The following is a 20154-nucleotide window of genomic DNA, read 5'->3' on the forward strand; positions in this document are numbered from 1 at the left end:
AACCCGGTCGACCCCCGTGGGTGCGCTCTTGCTCTATGATGATTAATCTTTAAACCGAAAACCGTAGATTTCTAATCACTTCCGGTTCGAACAGATATATGAGGCCGGAAACAGAACCTGTTTTCGGGGCACTGAATACAAACATATGTATAGTATAGTTTCAAATTGTATTCGTAAGATAAAACATTAATGTAACATTTATTTTATTTTATTTTTAAATCCGGAAAACCTCATGTAACCTGTGAAGTCTAGTCAATACATGATTTGTATATAGAATGAAAAGTAAGTCAACTGACTAGTGTTGTTACAGGACATTTTTCTTTATGGATGTCATGCAAACACCTCATATCACTGCTGGTGACTTGTAAGTAACTGAAGGTGAGAAGACCTCCTTTTTTTTATTTAGTTCTTGTTGTCGTGTGTACTTTTGACATAAGAGAAAAAGAGTCGCCGGTAAATTATGATGAGAGACTAAGCAGTTGGTGCCCTCGAGGCAACAATGCCCACGTCACCTGCCTCATCCTTAGTGACTTTAGATCAAGAAGAGTCAAAAGGGGAATACGATAGCCTCTTCCCTACTTGCAATGCCACAAAGGACAACCCAGCGTGATTATTGACAATCTTCTTTTGGACGGAAGATTCGTTCAAGACATGCAATACCATTCATGTGGGGAAAGGGAGGCTTCCTTTAAAAAAAAAAAAAAAATCAGAAAGAAGAGGAACGGGCTGTGAATAATGCTTATGATTTATTTTAGGGTTAAAGTGAGGGGAAAAGGTTGGCGTGAAGGACGTTCATATGATCGTACGTCCGCACTACACTCCAATCGAAAAACTTAACAAAAGGATTGCGTGTTGCTTCATTCTCTTGTAACTATCTTTCAATATTCTTCGAGATTGTAAGATGCCACTATAGTTACCGTTTAGGAGAGTAAACAAATTCGCTCGCGCTACAGCCCACAACACAATGGACCATGTGGGACATGGTGGCTCAGTGGTAGTGCGCTCACCATCTCCCTTATCCTCGTGGAATGTTAAACTGAAAAAGGACCATGTCCAGTCAGGTGGCCCACATAAAATTGAGTGATGTGTGGTCAGCGCTTCGGCTAACAAACTCGATATTTCTGACCTTCTAGACGGGAACTTGCTCGCTATTTAATTCAACAACTTAAATGCCTCACATTGCTAAGTAAGCTCTGAAAATTCTAAGCCCTGAACGAACTCGATACATGCACTACTTATCCACGACAATGATAATATACTATTATACTTTCGAGCTCCTCCGTGGCTAAGCGGTTAGCGTACGCGCCTTTGACGTGGGAGACCCGGGTTCGATTCCCGGTGGGAGCTCATGTGGTTTGGATTCCACGTTAATCAGTAGGTCCACGTCTCATATAGCCTCGCTGCTGAAAGGGACGCTAAACTAAAATCAACTCAACTATTATACTTTAGCCTCTTTTGACTGTGAGGTCGGAGTGATTAATCAGCATCAAAGTCAAAATACTAAGTAGGGCGAATTCACAATTACCAGAGTCATTGACCAAAAAGAAATTGAAATAAAACACTTTTGTAATTAGTGAGATACAAACAAGCTTTAATAATTTATTATTACGGCATACTTTAAGTACATTAAAATGGAAAATCCCATTGTTGGCATGGTGGTTTGGATTCCATGTTAAATTCTAGATTCGCATTTCATATAGACGTAGTGGAAAGCTAAACTTCAAATTAACAAACACAAATTGTTAATACATATCTGCACTGCGGAAAGGGAAGTAGTGTCTGGTTCCGTTGATTCGTTATCTAAATTCGCACCCACTACCAAATTATAAGGGAAGTTTCATTTTGGCTAAGGTGAAGTCTATCGACGGAAGTCTACAGGAAAAAAGAAAAAAAGAGAGAAAGAAAGAAAGTTTTAAGTTGTTTACACTTGTTTCCAAAACTTTTATTATTATTTCTTTAATTTTAGAATTGATCAACTTAGAGTAATAGAACTTCCATTATTAACTCTGTGAATTTCCTCATAATTATAAGGCTGAACAGACATGTAGACAAATTACAGATGAGGTCAAGTTTGAAAGGTAGCAACATAACAGGGTTTATTGTATTTTATACTTGAAGAAGTTTGTCTTTCTGTAACTTACAAACTACCACACGCAGGTACATTACGACACAAAGTTTAAATATTAATGCGTATATACATATATATATATATATATATATATATATATATATATATATATATATATATATATATATATATATATATTCTAAAAGAAAACAAGTCAATTTCTGGTTGGTTTTTCCTGTAAGAAATGCTTTCAATCAGGTAATAAAGAATGTTGCTTTCCAACCTTTCCAAACTAAAGCTCTTTCTAGGGAGAAAGCCGGAACGGTACCTTTAAATAGATCTTAATCAACTTTCTTCCCCGCTGTTCTTGTTCTTGTTGCTAAGATTACAGTGTAAATCGAACTTACAGGCTGTATCCGTAACTTTGTTAATTAAATAAATTTATAATCAATATTTACCTAAAAATTTCGGAAGCCGTAAATAATTATGGAATAATATTTTGTAAATTTATATATATATATATATATATATATATATATATATATATATATATATATATATATATATATATATATATATATATATATATATATTTAATTTAGTGCATTCTCTTCAATAAATATTAATGAAAAGTCTTAAGCAAATTTCTTATTATCATATAATAATAATAATAATAATAATAATAATAATAATAATAATAATAATAATTCCACCTCTGCACTGTGTGAAAATAGGTTCAGGTATAGATGACAAGCAATATGTTGATGTTAAGTTTACATATCTATCTGTATACATGTATATGTATATAACTACAGAATTTACGGAAAGCAGCTACGGATATTGCTCTGAATCGAAAACGTTGGACCAAACACACACACACACAAATCATACAAAGGCAGGCCGAGACTGAGATTTTACATTTCCTTCGTTTGGAAACAGAATTTATTATTATTATATAATATAATAATAATAATATAGTAAACAGTAATACAGTATGTAAGAAAAATAAACAGAAACACACCTAAAATAGTAGGAAAAACTGATAAAATTAAACAGAAAGAGCATACCAGAATAAAGGGTGTGTGAGATTTGTATACGAGCATACAGTATATGCCGAGGTGATTAATTGTACCTAGGTATAAACTATATATATATAATTATTTTAATTAATTTTTCTTATTAATAATTAAAATAAAGCTCTGAAATGTATAATTGCTTTACATTGAAGTCTGGAATATTTCGAATTTATTATACATTAGTAGCTGTTTAGCCTAAGCAATCGGTTTGCTGTAAATCTTGCTTAATTAAAAGTTCTAATTGTATATATTTAACAAATGTATTTATTATTATTATTATTATTATTATTATTATTATTATTATTATTATTATTATTATTATTATTATTATTATTATTATTATTATATTATTATTAGTTTGTCCACCAACAATCCCAAACCTCTATGCCATATTTAAGCCGTTATTAAATTATTTCGTTACAGAGGCAAGTGAAAGCTTACTAACGTGACTGGTCCGACTGAGCTCACTTGTCTTTTATTATGTACAAAGACTCATCACTAAATTTCTCAATGTTAAAGTGATGCTTTCGCAGTATATTTATAGTACTTGTAAAAGAAATATTTAATAAACTCAAAAAAGAAAACATTTAAAGATCGTAAATCAGCCGTTTTTATCATGACATAAATACGTGTGTGTTCATATACACATCTTTAGTGTATATTCTGATTATTTACGATTGTTAAAAAACTCTTGCGTTCTGGAGGCGAAAAGAAGCATACATAAACCGATAATAATCTCAAAGTCAATAATAAAATTCCTACCTCCACCCTTTCTATTCTTCCTTTGTTACGTATTCATGTTAATTATATATATATATATATATATATATATATATATATATATATATATATATATATATATATATATATATATATATATATATATATATATATATATATATAAGGAATCCTGTTATTTGGAAAGTGGTAGCCAACAAATAAAAAAATAAGAAGTATGTAGTATGTGTACATTATCTTTCATCATGCAATATTCATTGATATGGGACCACACAGGCGTGCGTAGGTGTGTTTAATGAGGAATATTATACCATTGCAAACAAATTCAGACCTTCCCTTTTCAAACGCTCATCTTTTGTGTCTTATCTGATAACAAATACATTCGATAGAATATGAATTATCAATCCATAGAAAATAAGCTTATGTAAGTCTTTTTTGCTTTCTTTTATGATTGTGACATGCAATCCAATTACAATACAATTTATTTTTGTTTTCTGTTTTTTTTTTTTTTTTCGTTTTTCTTCTCGGACGCTTTTTAGAATACGTTCACGGGGCGATTATTGTGAATGTAATGAGGGATAATTAGAACGCCAGTGAACTATTTAATGATATGTGTTCCAGTTAATACATTTTCATCAACATATAATGAAATATAGAATCTATATATTAAAATGCTAGAAAAGTGTGTACGTTTGTGGACGTTTATATGTTTGTGGCCAGTGCTTTCGACAGTGAGTTCTCGGAAATTATTGACTCTAGAAAGATGCCATGTTCAATGATCAATTGCAAATTTTGTGTAGATTGTCCAGTTCTAATTGAATACTTAAAAAAATGGCCATTATTTCTTTATTACATTTTTTAAGGGTACACTGGAAATGTTGAAATTTTAAAAAAGTAAAGCATCATATCCTACGAGTTACATTCCAACACTACATATTTGTATACAGGGGTTGTATTTCCCTCAGGCATTTGTTTCGTGAACAAATGATAATGAAATACGAAGGATAACCATTTCTCCAGTCTAAGATTAATCTTTATTATTTGGAGTGTTTTGCCCAGTGAACACCATATATCATTGACATTACAATTAATTGTATGTGTAATGTATTTGCTTAAAACGTTACATACTGTACGCAAGAAGAAAGAAAACACTGATAATACATGAATTAGGAACTCCAACCGGAAGTAGGCTCAAATCTTGTAAACGGTGCGAGATATTGAAAAAATAAGCGAAAAAATCTCCCCTTTATGGTCCCCCTTGCCTGTTTTTATCAAGACGTATTTCTCTTGTGTCTGTAAAGGAACATGTGCATATGTTTGAGGAAGGACAAGGAGATTCGTGCTCATATGTGAATGATGCGCTGTGCAGAGAGCGCACGTTAAGCTAGTACGTATTTTAAAAATATCTACAGAAAGAATAGGATATGAAATCTTTTACCATTACGATTAATTCAGAGGTCATTGCACGAAAATCAAATGAAATATCTATTTTAATATCCCACGCCTATTGCTCTTTAAGCTAAATGAAAGGGTAATTTTGAACGTGAAGGAAAATTTTAAAATGATGAAATCAGAATGTGATAGGAAAGGGAAAACAATGGGAAAACACACGGACACGATGTTGTTCACCACAGCTTTACATGACCTGGGATCGAATCAGGAACCCCTTGCACAAGAAGTAAGTGCTGTAACTGAGCCACCGGGACACGCTAGAAAAAAAAATAACATTTGATTCACTTATCTAAATGAAATCATGTATTTTGCATGTTGTGTTATACGAATGCGAACAATGGACGCTACTTCTCTCGGATAAAAAACACAGATTTGTATGTCTGAAACATAATATTCTTGAGGGAGAAAATATTTATAATGAAAAGACATGAACACAGAGTCAATTGTTACATGATGCAAGACTCCATAGTATACCCGTCACTAAAGGATATGGAATTTGATCGAGGAACATCGCAAGAATGGGAAATACCTATGGAGTGCATAAGGATTTAGTTGTGAAACAAGAATGCACTATAGAGGAGATTGGAGTTGAGTTGAATTGATTTAAGTTTAGCGTCCCTTTCAGCAGCAAGGCTATATGAGAAGTGAACCTACTGATTAACGTGGAAACCGAACCACATGAACTCCCTCCGGGAATCGAACCCGGGCCTCCCACGTCGAAGGCGCGTACGCTAATCGCTTAGCCACGAGGGAGCTCAGGGGAGCTTGGAATAGAGATACCCACGAGATATGAGATGAGACAGAATGCTTTGAATAGAAACACATTTTCCGAGACAAGACATCGCTTTCACACCTTTTCGAGATGAGACGGCCTCAAATCTTGCCTTGTAAGCAACCCAACTTGGAAGAGCTACAGCTTTGATATGAATTACTTTGATCTTTTCTTCTCGTCTGATCATTCAACACCTCCGAGTGTACCAAGTTCTTACAATATGGGTACTTCACAAACTATGAAATAGAACTCATTAAATAAACTATGTACTTTTCCTTTTTTTTTTAATATAGTTTACCACTAATATAATAGCTCCAATGAAAACATTCTAGATACAGCAAAGCAATAATCTCCAGTTTCAAAAAGCATTATATAGCAAATATCATAGCGCCGAGAGAATTTTTTTCACGGATCACTACTTGCTGATTGAATAAAATCAATCACTAAGAGAATACATTCAACGCAATTAGAGAAATTGTGCATCATAAAATTTAATTCAACTTTGAATTAAATACAGCGTATATTTTCCTCGAGGCTTCTCAATCATCACTACTTGCTGGAGTTAAAATTGTTAAGCAAGAATAAGAAAAGAAATGACTTTCTCTTTCTTGAAAATACTTTGTGGTGGACAAACACCGAACCCGTGGGTTTTCTCGGCGTTCTCCCACTTTCCTCATTCACCATTTCATTCATTTCTCATCACCACTGTCTCCTTTTGCCTAGCCGGCATAACCGTAGGGCATAAAACTTAAAGATTTCTTTCTTGAAAATACATTCCGAAAAATGTAATTTAAAAAAAAAACTCCGATTTTCATAACGTCATGCTTTTTTTTTTTTTTTTTTTTTTTTTTTTTTTTTTTTTTACATTTGCCCTATTGCTTAAAGTAGAGATCACTCAGGGATTATAGAGAGTAAATTCACCGTTTTTTGAAAAGAATGTCGAGCGATAACTTTCCCGAGAAATACACCAGACAAATCATGTGATTTCATTGAGGTTTCAGATTGGAACCTATTGCTCTAGGATAAATGAGATAAGTTTACTGCAAACATAAAATGGTTCAAGGAATTTTGAAAAACATTTCAGATTTTCATAACACACGATATGTGTTTCCTTTGAGCCTTAACAACTATCCCTATTGTTTAAGGTGGAAATCAGTCAAAAATAGGGACTACATTCCTCCCAACCTCTGCTGTGCACGGGATCACTTCTAATTGGGCCTCATAAAATGAATCTTGAGATTTTAACTACATAGGAAATGTTTACAATTCAAATGGAATCTCTAGATTAGCCAGGGTGTACCCACGAAAACAGGCTAATGGTGCTGCAAAAGTGCTTTTATTGAAATTTTATTAGAGTGATGGAGTAAAAGTTGAAACATTTTAAAAACAGTTACCAGGCAAATGTGTATAAAGAACTATATAACTTAAAAAAAGAACCAAAGGCATCAGAGATGAGGTACTGGAGTTCAGAACCATTTAAACAAACAAACAAACAAACAAACAAACAAACAAAAAAGTGTTTACCAAAGACGTTAGAGATAGGTAGTGGAGCTGGGAACCAATAACCTTAAATGCGTCTTTTGCCTGCCAATTTGGCCTTGTAAGGAAAATCAAAAGCAAATCGTAATAATAAACTTGCGTATGCAATTTTCGCGGGAGACACGAAAATTTTATTCTCATGTAAAGAAAAGTATCCGTACCGTTGAAACAGTTTATTATTATCAACACTTCTATTATACTGATAAATAATATCATGTAAGATTATTTTAATTCATAAGTTTTTTTTTCTCAAGAGAAAGTTTTTGTTCCATGTATATGAATTGACATTATCTTCCGAAAGTAAATTATTCCTAAGAAAATGAAGTTAGTTTAATTTCCGCATCGTTGTTATTTTCAATTATAAAATTAGTAAACAATAAGTAAAATAGGGATAAAATACAATAAAGTTGGTATCCGTTTTAGTAAAAAAACAAAAACAAAAAAAAAAAAAAAGCGAAAGCGACTAGATCTGGCGGGAAACTCGATTTTTCTATTCACTTTGTCCAATAGAGACTTTCTGCATATTTGGAGACTTTCCCGCCAGATTTGTACAGCGGGGGACACTTCTAAATGGTACAGCCATATGGAGATTTACGGCTAAGGTGTACCATTTAGAAGTGTCCCCCGCTGTACAAGGAGAGAATTAGTATGAATTTGGGAGGAGGTGGCATACTGTCTACGCAACATTATTTTAAATCACTTAACCAAATAACATTCCTGAATGGTAATCTAGGCCAATTCCTTCCCTGATCTTGTTATTTGAAAGAGCATTCTTCCAGGGGTGTCATTTAAGGGGAGAAGCAATTGCCCCCCCCAAGAGTTTGAGGAATACATATACTTTAATCAATTCTCTACTAATAAACTAGTACAAAACATGAAGGCCTTATGCTGTGGTACTCTTGCTCCCCCCCCCCCCAAGCGAAGTCTGAAATGACTTCTCTACATTCTCCACGATGCTAAACATTCTGAACAATTCAAAGATTTAGTATTTTGCAGCCTGACTAATGCAGACAGCCACCAGTTCAGATGAAGTAATATGTGTGTGGAAGAAACACTGCGAAGAAGTGATTGTACAAAGAGAAACTCGCCACATGACGCGATTTGGCATTCTGAATTCTACTGGGTTGTTTGGTTGGAGTTTAGCCTCCCTTTTCAGCACCAAGGCTGTATGAAACGCGAATCCGAACCACCATAACACGTTCAAATTCAAGGGTCTTCCCACCAGGAATCGAACTCGGGAGCTCGTGCAGCAAGATGCGCGCCTTAGCTAGTAGACCAACAGGGAGGGCTCTAAATATCACTTGGATACTCTGTTACTGAATGTGAGGCCTCTATTTTTTCCACAAAGAATCCTTAAGAAGATGTCGCAGAAAAATCCCTGTTGTAGTTGCAAATACGGAATTTACGATTTTGTATATAAACGTACTAGGTCTAATTGTAAGGCAACAAACAATATATGTGAAAACTCTTTTGTTTTGCATTACTTTTTCAAGAATCAGACAGCTTTGTTTCTTGTATTCTTCTCACTGTAATAAAAACGGTAAATATGCTGTACCTTTTTCTTTGGAGAAAGATTTACTTTGAAACAAATTCATCTCTTACAAGCTCTCTCCTAGATATAAGATGTTAACTTTCTATTCTTTGGGGCCGGGATTCACGGTGGTTCGAATTTTACATTCAGTATGTGTGCTTTCCTCGGCGTAAGCCCGATGCTGAAAGTCCTTAAACTACATACAAATGAGCACGTAGATAAAATTATAAGCAGTGATAAGAGACCCCAATTCTACTGCCTCTGGCTGATATAATATCAGGGTGGTTAATTGATAGTGGAATAAAATCTTTAAAAAAGTTTACATTATGCTGTTAGTCTACAGGAAATAATGTACAGTGGAGTAATTACACACGGTCCTCTGGATTTTCTCTGTCCTCATTAGCATGTACAAGGTCCAAAAAATGAGTGATATCTTCCCAAATCTTTATGTTTTCCTCTCTTTAAAATTTACCGCTGCTTGTGGTTATAAAAGTAGAGAATGGTCCTAAAATAATTGATGTGTGTGTATGGAAGAAGGGGGAATTCTAGAACTCCGAATCAAGTGGGGCATCCAGTAAAAACCAACTTGCAGTAGCCAGGGTTCAACCAGGGGGCCTGTTCTTCTGCGGCCAGCGCCCTGTATCCTCTCGGTGAAACATAGAGGCCTCAATAAAAGAACTATCATGCATCTACAATCCTTTATATGCTCTTAAAATAAAACTAAAATGAAATAGAACTGATATACGGTGAATGTGCAATACATGGATAAGTACTTGAAAATCATGCATTGGGATGCTGTGACAGATGTAGAGATGTGACATCTGTGCTGGAAGATATTCAGGGCCAATCAACTGATTTGTGGTTTTATAGCTTCTTTTAGTGCAAGTGCAAGAATGTGCATTAATTGCTTTCTCTTTTTATTACCTGTAAACACTTATTTTCCGTACATTATATAAATTACATGAGTGAATATATGCATACATACATACACACACACATGTATACTCGTAGAAACATATGCACACACTAGTTGTCACTACACGTGATTCACCGGCTTACTGCCTCTTCGCGATTCATATGTAGACAGACAAGGCCGCGGACGCCTCAGTATTCGTGTCTTTTGACGACAGAGCTGTTATCTGTTTCCCTATTGGCTGTTGCCATCAGTGTCATACCTCATCCAGAGACGACAGAGGGCCGGGGGAGAAAGTGGGCACCTCCTAAAAAGATACGTGAGCAAGGAGAGTGAATTATAAGTGGCGGAGCGGCAGGGGAAGAGAAATTATAGTTTGTATCGGAAACAGGGGAAAGGTCACTTCCGCTCTTGACTGGAAACGGTAGCAGCTCGCAAGGAAAAAGAAGGGAGGAAATACTAGTGAGAGTGGAGGGAGGGGAGGGAAGAGAAGGGATGGTTCTGATTCGCGTGCCGTATTGAGCTCAACTCTGACCTCTGAAAATTTATTCCAATTCTCTCAGAACACTTCCGAGGCACATGCATAAGCAATCTGACACCCCCTTAACGAAACACCTGGGCATCTTTTCTCTGCCGATTTTTTTTCCTTTTAGTTTCTATGCATGCACGTTAAGTGTATAGGCATTTGAAAATAATTTAAAACAGTGTCTCTCTCTCCTTTTTTTTTTTTTTTAATTTGTAAGTTATTTGAAGGTTATTTCGAAGATATTAACGCGGACTTAATTAGTATACTCTGAGATTTTACCCAGTTAGAATAATACATCTTATTTAATAAATGGCTACTTTTTAATATAAAGAGCCTAATATGTTTCAGATAGGAGACACGGTGGCTCAGTGGTAGAGCGGTTACCTCTTATGCGTGGCGTCCCTGGTTCGATCCCCGGCAAAGTAAGTTTGTACTGAACTACATCGTGTTCGTGGGTTTTCTTAGGAGTACTCCCGTTTCCTCCAACATTCTCATTCCACCATTTTTCCCATCATAATTCACTTGTCTTAATCATTCCCTCCCTTAGCCAAAAGGATATTAACTCCCTTAGCCTAAGGGACCTTAAACTGAAACATTTCATTTTCCAGGCATATTACAAAGAATTACTGACAAGTGTACTGTCATTATATGATTATGATGTTAAGACATACTGTATCAAGAAAACTAGCATCCATACTAACCCTTCATGCTGGCATTTAAATCCCTATGTTCCTACTCTGCTGGCAATATTTAAATAATGTCGTACTATTAAGACTTTTAAAAGCTTTTATTTAAGGTATAAAGAACGCTTCATAGTTGGGAGAGCAATGCCATTAAAAAAATAAAGAAAAGAAAAAGAAAACTGCACCTAGCGAGTGGGTGCTTAGGACCACAGGTTGAAAAGTTAAAATTACAATAATTGATATTCAAGACGTGATTAATTAATATTTATCATAAAAACAATCGTGTTCATTCGGTTATACTAGATCGTAATTTAATAACAATATTATGTCATCTTACTCGTCAGTTATTCATAGTAATCTGAAAATTTGGCCTTGAACATTTGAAAAGAAGAGGCAAAAATTTTCTTCTTTCTTTTCTTTCTTTCAGTTTTAGGCCTCTTGGCTAAACACATCTCCATATATATATATATATATATATATATATATATATATATATATATATATATATATATATATAGTGTATAAATTTAAGAAAGTACGCAGTTTATGAGGTCATAACTCCTGAGCCCACTAATTCATACACTATACGGAAACAATTATTAGTTTACATATTGTCATTTTGTAAATACTATCTTGTTTACTTTCAACATTTTTGATGATGATTGTCTTCATGTCATTCACTAGATTCAAAAAAGTGGAGGATGAGCTTTGCAAATTGCTACACAAAAACTTAACAAACGATGTCAATCAAAAATTTGATAACAAAATACTTTACCTCTATGATCATGATTTACGACAGAAATGTACTACTTCTGCGACGGAAAACAGTATAGAATTGTCTTTCCTTCACGTCAGAACTGTTCTGTTTCAATGTCAAATATAATTAGAAAATAGTTCAGCGAGAAATGTTCTCTCGAAAGCTTGACGTTCTATACTTTCAGGTACGATTCAGGTACTCAACAACACAAATTTCATCTTCTACACAGTATATTACTAGAAACTGGCCGTAGAATTGACAACAATAGAGACTTTGTGTGCTCACTACCTCAATGGGTTTTACTTACTCCCCATTACGAGAAGCAAGGATGCAGTTTTATTTTCGTAAGCAAGATAACAAGGAAAAAGATCGTTTTCCTGACCTTCAATCATTTCCCAGTTGCTTAAAGTTGTAGTGGGCTCCTCAATAACACATGTAGTTGTTTCACAGCATTGACCACGACACTTTTTTTTTCTATGCTTTATCGTCTTTGGTTGAAATTGCGAAAGAAAGGTAAGTGCATTGTTTAGAACATTAAAAAAAAATAAAAATAAAAAAACGGAATCCATTGTGGCATTTGGCTACAAGGTTAAGTTAAAATTGAACGTTTGTAAATCAATACGATCTTTCTCAGAGAAATGAAGGTTCACTCCGTAATTTCTAGGACTGCCCACTCAACGAGATGAGGCACAGCTCTTCTAATAAAAACATACTTTCCGAGACGAGACATTACTTTCACACACACACACACACCTTTTCAAGACAAGACAGTCTGAACTTTCGTCTCTAGGCAACCCTAGTAATTTCAATTCTTCGTTTCTTAACAGTACTTCCTGAGCTTAGAGAATGTGTAGATATACTTTTCTAAATATGATTGTTATGTTCCTTTTGCTGCTTTAATTTTCATTATTGTGCTTGCTCATGATACACAGAAATTGTTTCCATTATTTCACACTACGTAAACTACTAAAATAATAATAATAATAATAATAATAATAATAATAATAATAATAATAATAATAATAATAATAATAATAATAATAATAATAATAATACATTAATCTGCTGTATATTTATGTATTTTGTTGGACTTCTCTCTCATGAATCCAGTACAATTACTATTTTCATTTACTGCTGAAAATACTCAGTGGTAGAGCGTTCAGATCTGATGTGCGAGGTCCCTGGTTCGATCCTAACTTGTGCCAAGTGAACTTTTGGTGGACAAACACTGTGTGTGGGGTTTTCTCGAGATTTTCCCGTCTGCTCCAAATTTCCTCACTCCAGCATTTCATTCATTATCATCATCATCCTCGTCTCCTTTAGCCTACACGACATAAACATGGGACGTAAAACTAAAAGATAAGAGTTTTCATTTCTACTTATTACATATGACAATGTTTTATTGAAACCTTTGAAAATTGCTGGTTGGTTACCTCAATGATGACTGAAGACAAAGGTAGGTAACCTTTCAGGAGAGTGGAGACCAGAGAGCTTTTATCTGAGCTAACAATGGTATTCGCGTTTTCAGAGCGAATAAATAATAGAAATGATAGTGGTAATTCATTCATATCCGAAATTTTGTACTACTTCCAGTTACTTCCTGTTACACTATTCTAGATTACCTCAGAAATAAGTCTCCGAAAGATAGTCAGCAAGTAATTTTTAAATATGTCCATAGTTACCCGAGAATACTTCTTTAAACACAGAGAATTATCTGAAACAGAATTAGAGCACTAAAACTATTATCGTTGTATGGATAGTCCATTCTTTAATTAATTATACTATTCATTTCGTTCCTTCATGCACTTCACCGGAAGAGCATTCACTTAGACATCTTCGAATCAAACTAGACTGTAAACATACGAAGTAAGTAAACAAAACATACATATCGACGTGTAATTCCGTGTATATAGTATAAATAAGTGACCACCACTCGTCTCACTCTTATCTTAAATCTCAAAGACAACAGAAGCAAATGTTCTTTGGCGAGCAATTTTTGTTCGTGTGCAAACAGCTCTCACACACGATTAGCACGTAATGATCATTTACTGATGTGCGTGCGAGTTATTTTGGGTTCGTGTGGCCAAACGCAATGTGATACGTTAAAAGACGCGCAGGCACCTTCTTGCAAGAAACATTATTTTTGTTTATCTATTATATTGTGTATCTCCTGGTCAAATGTAATGACACCTTCGGCCTGATAGATTTTGCTTTACTTTTTATATTTCCTTTTGCAAATAAAACAATGGTTGCCAGGTCACTCATAGAAAGAAGTATTCACTAATTGTGCTATATTGCTGTATACTTTACGCCAAAACTGACACTTGATGTACACACAGAGCTTTTCGTAAGTATATGCTGGGTGCGTATGAAATGGTGTATACGGAGTTACGTCAAGTAAAAACAGCTGTTTTTATTTGGCGTAAGTTGTGGCTGGCCGTTTTCGATATTAATCGTTGATAACTTCAATCACGCATTTCTAAATATTGAAGTTAGCAACACGTGTTAGTCAAACTTTTAATACAACGCTGAAAACAACTCTGCATAGGCCCCCAAATGTTTACCGCGGGAGTCAAACTCTGAACGATGTACACTAAAAAAAAAAAAAAAAAAAAAAAAAAAAAAAAAAAAAAAAACCTAAATCAGGATTAATTTTATTATAGTATCCTTAGAAAAGTTGGAGTTGACTTAACAAACAACTACAATTATCATTACATGGCGTATAATATGCTAAGAATATCGAAATTCAATGAAATAAGTGTTAAATTTAATATCATACAAACACATTCAACATACGTAGGTAAAACATGAAAAGTACAAAAAGTAACATGCACGAAACTTCATTAAGAATGAATGTGGTATTCCGCGTATTGCATTGTCTCATAAACGCATGGACGTTATACATGGTGACATTCACAATCAAATGGGAACAACTCAATTGTTAGCGGAAAGAACGATACTCGAAAAGTACGATAGTGGTGATAGACTCCCACTAAGGCTTAAAAAAAATCAATAGTCATAATATCGGAATAAAACAACACTTTCACGTCCCATCGTTATGTACCAGAGATGGCATGGGTCAATGAAAACTTGACCCATGACCCGCTGACCCACGACCAACTGTGACCTACTCTGACTCACCACCCACCCACCATGACTCACTCTGACCCACCACACACACCAAAACCCACATCGTCATCAACTGTGACCCATGATCCATGCCCTTCTCTCCACTGACTAAAGAGTTTACACTTGTAATAAAACAGGGCTGTGAACTTATCACTAATTGGAGTTTGAATTTCTATGATCAATCGCTCAAGCACTGCTCTGTTACAATATAGTGGATCTGACCTTTACAATATAAAATGATAAAGTGTTTGTCATGGTCCATATTACAATGAATTTCAATTTAATTATCGTATGTAATTATTTCCTTGTTGAATTACAGATATTTTTAAGCGGAAAATAGGATGAAATTTGAAAGTCTCACATCAAGGTAAAATAGGCCATCGCAAAGAAAGAAAAAAACTGTAAAACGCCAGATTGAGTCTCGAAAGCAAGTAATAAGTCGTATTGCTATTATTACAATTACAAAATATCAATATTCAAAAGTACCTGAAATTATTTTTACTTAGATACACACAGCTCAGGTAAGTAAATAGTAACAAATGAAACAGGAGGAAAATTTAAGGCCTTGAAACTAAAATGTAGACAAGCACACCAGTGTTCAGAAGACGCTGTCTACAATGCACTGAGCAGTGTGGGTCATGGTGAGTTGTGGGTCCAGTGGATCCCGTTCTGTTGACCCACGACCCACAGAGTTACATACTGGGGCGCGGTGGTAGAGCGTTCACCTCCGGTGCTTGGGGTCTCTGGTTCGATTCCCGCTCGCGCCGTGTGGACTGTAGTGGACAAACACCGTGCTCGTGGGTTTTCTAGGAGTTCTCCCGTTTCCTTCCACTTTCTTCACTTCACTCGTCTCTCATCATCACCGTCTCTTTTAGCCTAACCGTCATAATCGTGGGACGTAAAACTTAAAGATTTTTTTTTTTTACAAACTATAGGACAAAAAAGGACGAGGGATGAATGGAAGAGAATTGCCATACGGTATAGCCTCTATGATATGACTGTGCAGACATAAGGATAAAACCTACAGGATGAATTGACACAAAACATTTGCGTCAAGACATCACGAGTACGAAGATAATACCATCAATCTGCTCTAACTCTCTTTTAAATGTCTACCAATCTTTAAACTTAGAATTAAGTTTTGATACGTAATATAAATGTAAATTTGCATGCTTCCTATTATTATTATTATTATTATTATTATTATTATTATTATTATTATTATTATTATTATTATTATTATTATTATTATTATTATTATTATTATTATTATTTGTTGGATTTCATTTAAGTATGCGATAACACTACAAGAATACTTTTGTTCTCTTAAAAATGTTCTGATAAATTGTCGTATTGCAAACCCTGTTCCAATAATATTTAGTGTGTATTTAGTGTGATGCGTGCATGCTCATGCCGTCGCAATATTTATTCTATCTTCCGTCTTCACGAGTTATCCTTGAGTTAAAATAATAATAATAAAAAAGTAAGGTGTTGGCGTCAGGGTGTCGTTCTTTAAGCCTCAAGAAATATTGTGAGAGACATCTCCCAAATAAGTAAAATGTGGGTCAACGCCTACACCAGAAGAAAAATAAATAATAAGGATATTAGTAAGAAGGTAGTGCACGCGGGAAACGAAACCTATCTACAGAAGGCTATTTGAGTTAGTCACGTAATTATAATTATTATTTGTATATTTGTGGAATTGGTATTATTGTTGTTGTATTGTATTTAGTCCTACCTCACGAGACCTTTAAAACCACACTATAATTTCAGTCATCCGGAATAATGAGTTCTGAACGTAAATCCGGATATGCAGAAATCAGGATAATTAGGGATCGTTATTATTATTTTTAAAAAAGGGGTGTGAAATAAAAATTTCTTTACAATCGATTTTCTTTAATAAAAAGGCAGATCTAATATTCAACACTGCCTGCTTTCACTTACAGTCCAGTTAACAATTTCCAAAAGACAAGTGAATTCTTCGGATTTTGTTAGAATATGGGAATAGAGAAATTCAGAATTATTACAAATATTCAAATATATACTAAAATTTTAACTAAAAATAAATTTTAATATTAGTTTAAAAGGAATTTCAAGGAACTTATATTTTTTCGAACGAATACATACAGTTCGCATTTCAATAAATTTTTAAAATGTTTATTATTATTTTCTGATATGGGTCCGGATAATTGGAGTCAATCTTCGGGGGTTCAGGAGAAGCTGCCCCCCTCCAAAAAAAATGCTTCGGTCACCGAGTATCTACATTATTTATGCATGGATCTTTGCTTCAATATCTAGCAACGAAACACATACTTGAACGGGTCCCCCAAAGTTTATACAGAAATTGGCGCCACAATCTCCAGATATTTCAAGCAGTAGTTTTAGCTTTAAAAAGAAAATCTTTCCCGTTTTTCAATTCAATTTTAATGTCTTAAATGTTTCATTGGTTACCATTTTAAATTTAGTGTCCCTTTCGACACTGACGTTATATGAGACGGGGACCTATAGTTTAATGTAGGATCCGAACGACATGAGTTCCTACCGAGAATCGAATTTAGGACTGCAGCATTGAAAACGCATACACTAACCATTTAGTTAGTGAAGTATATTTTACGGAGCAGTAAGACTACGACAGAGTAATGACAAAAACTAGTGGAAGCACTAGAAAGTAGATACGGAATAGAATGGGGTAAATTAGCTGGATGATGAGAAAAACTAAAGAAAACTTCTGCAATACGAAAAGAAAATAAATTGATTTTGATATTATTTTAAAAGATATTATACGTCAAAGCAGGGATGAAAAAAAAAGTGATGGAAAGTAAAAGAGGAATGGGAAAATAATTGCGACATAACAGAGAGGAGAATTTGTGACATACGCGTCAGCGATGGAAAAATACCAATGATAACGAGAATGATGGTTGACGTCACCATCTAAAACATTTACAGGTGACGTTTTCTTTTTCTTTATAACATGCAAGACCAATCCCCACCAAGTTATCTAGCCTCCAAGAAAAATGGATTACAGAACAAGGCCATCGTCCGTGGCTTTTATTGGTTGGAGTTTAACATTTCTTTCCTACATTGACGAGACATTCAGATTAAAATGGAATCCGAATCACCACTTGGATTTGCATCCGAGGAAAGCAACCCCACTGGGAATGGTGATAGCCTACTGTCTACTGATTCAAAACAGAAAAATTTGATTTGCGAATAGCACAAAGTATACATCCAACTTAACGTATACACAATCCCTACGACTGTTACTACATGTTAGCCGTTACACATGCATATATACATCTATCTTCTCGATAGATGAGATAAAACGAAGTTTGGATGATGACGAATAGTGCTGTAGAAAAGCGGATACTGAATTGCTCTCCCTATTTCCTCACCCTCTATTAGAATTTTTAATGTGGAAATGAGTGAAGGGGTGGCTTTAAAACCTAGAAGCTGGGGGGAGAGGGATGAAAAAGTCACAAGCAGAACGGAGCGAACACCTGTGTACTATTCCTTGTTGGAGGGTGAAATAAGCCATAGCGTTCTGATTTGACTGTTCAAACACACAATCCGACTTTTTTTTTTTTTTTTAATGAAACGGAAGTGAATCGCAACTGGACTACATTTTATTATTGTTATTATTTTTCACTTTTTGGCTTTCTAAATGGGAGATTGCGTACAACCGTACAGATCCTGTACAAATCTTTTGTTTTCACCTGGTTTCGTATGACCAGATGGCTCGTTTCCTAACTTTTTTTTTAATTTTTAAAAAAGGAAAAAGATATAAATGGGATTTTGTAAAGGTCGGCTGTTAATTGATATCATAAAGATTATATCAGTTCATTTAAAGATCAGGACGAATGACCCTTCTTCTTTAGAAACTGACTTATCATAGGATCGTAAGTCCAATCTTGTTACAGGATTTCCTGGTCTAAAAAATCACCACTTTTCGACAGAAGCCATGAAGGACCAAGAGCTATTTGAGGAGGAAAAGGTTCTCCATTTTCTTGATTTCACCACTCAGGGGAAATGTTGAGGATCGCGGTGGCTCAGTGGTAGAGCGCTCACCTCTGGTGCGTGGGGTCCCTGTTCGATTCCAACTCTCGCCAAGTGAACTTTATGGTAGACAAACACCGTGTGCATGGATTTTCTCGTGGTTCTCCCGTTTCCTTCTACTTTATTAATTCCACCATCCCATTCATTTCTCATCACCGTCTCCTTTAGCAAAGCCGGCATAAATGTGGGATGTAAAGCTTAAAGATTTCAATTTCATAGGAAGTGTTATAGACAGAACTACGCTCCAGCATATTTATTAAATACTGTTCAGTTTTATTTATTTTGTCTTACAATTTCTAAATTAACAGCAAAAAATGAAGGTAAATATAAAAATTTAGGCTTTATAGGTGTGTAATATTTGGAACAGAAAGGTCATCGCAGTTCAGATGTTTGAAACTGTCTGTGCATTGTAACGTTATATAATTATGTAAGACGATGTAAGAAGTGGTCATATTGAGAGACAATTAACACTAATTCGAAGTCGACGATTTTCAGTTGCCGACAAAATTGGGGATGCAGTTACACTTTAAAAAAAAAGTCAGAATGAATGAGCCGATGTGAGAACAGATTTTTGTAACTTGTATAAAAATACGTTCTCTAATTAGAACTTGCCTTCATATAGAAGTAACATGATAAAGGCAGTTGTACAGAAGGATTTCATAATTTTACATCCATACAACTGAACGTACGTCCTAAGTAATACGCTGCTATAGAGCATGAATTTTAACAATACTCTTTGCTAGGAAATTGAGTAATGATAAAAGTATTCTATGTCTAGTCTATGTCCTAGCGAAAAGGGTTCTTGCTACTAAGGTAGTAGAGCACAGGTAGGCCGACAAGTACAGTATTTTCCTCTGTTACCCAAATGGATGTATGGCTTAATTATACGAAGGTAATATTTACCTACACACATTGCT

The 20154-nt window shown here is 34.8% G+C and overlaps 1 protein-coding gene across 4 annotated transcripts in view; it reads right to left on the reverse strand.

The window, feature by feature from the left end:
- The window catches only part of LOC145668667 (transcription factor hamlet-like), a 582644-nt gene that overhangs the window by 17777 nt on the left and 544713 nt on the right, over positions 1-20154 (reverse strand). The gene's annotated exons all lie outside the window — the stretch shown is intronic.

Source organism: Thermobia domestica, chromosome 13 (assembly GCF_964235325.1).
Source record: "Thermobia domestica chromosome 13, izTheDome1.hap1.1, whole genome shotgun sequence".
NCBI lineage: Eukaryota > Metazoa > Arthropoda > Insecta > Zygentoma > Lepismatidae > Thermobia > Thermobia domestica.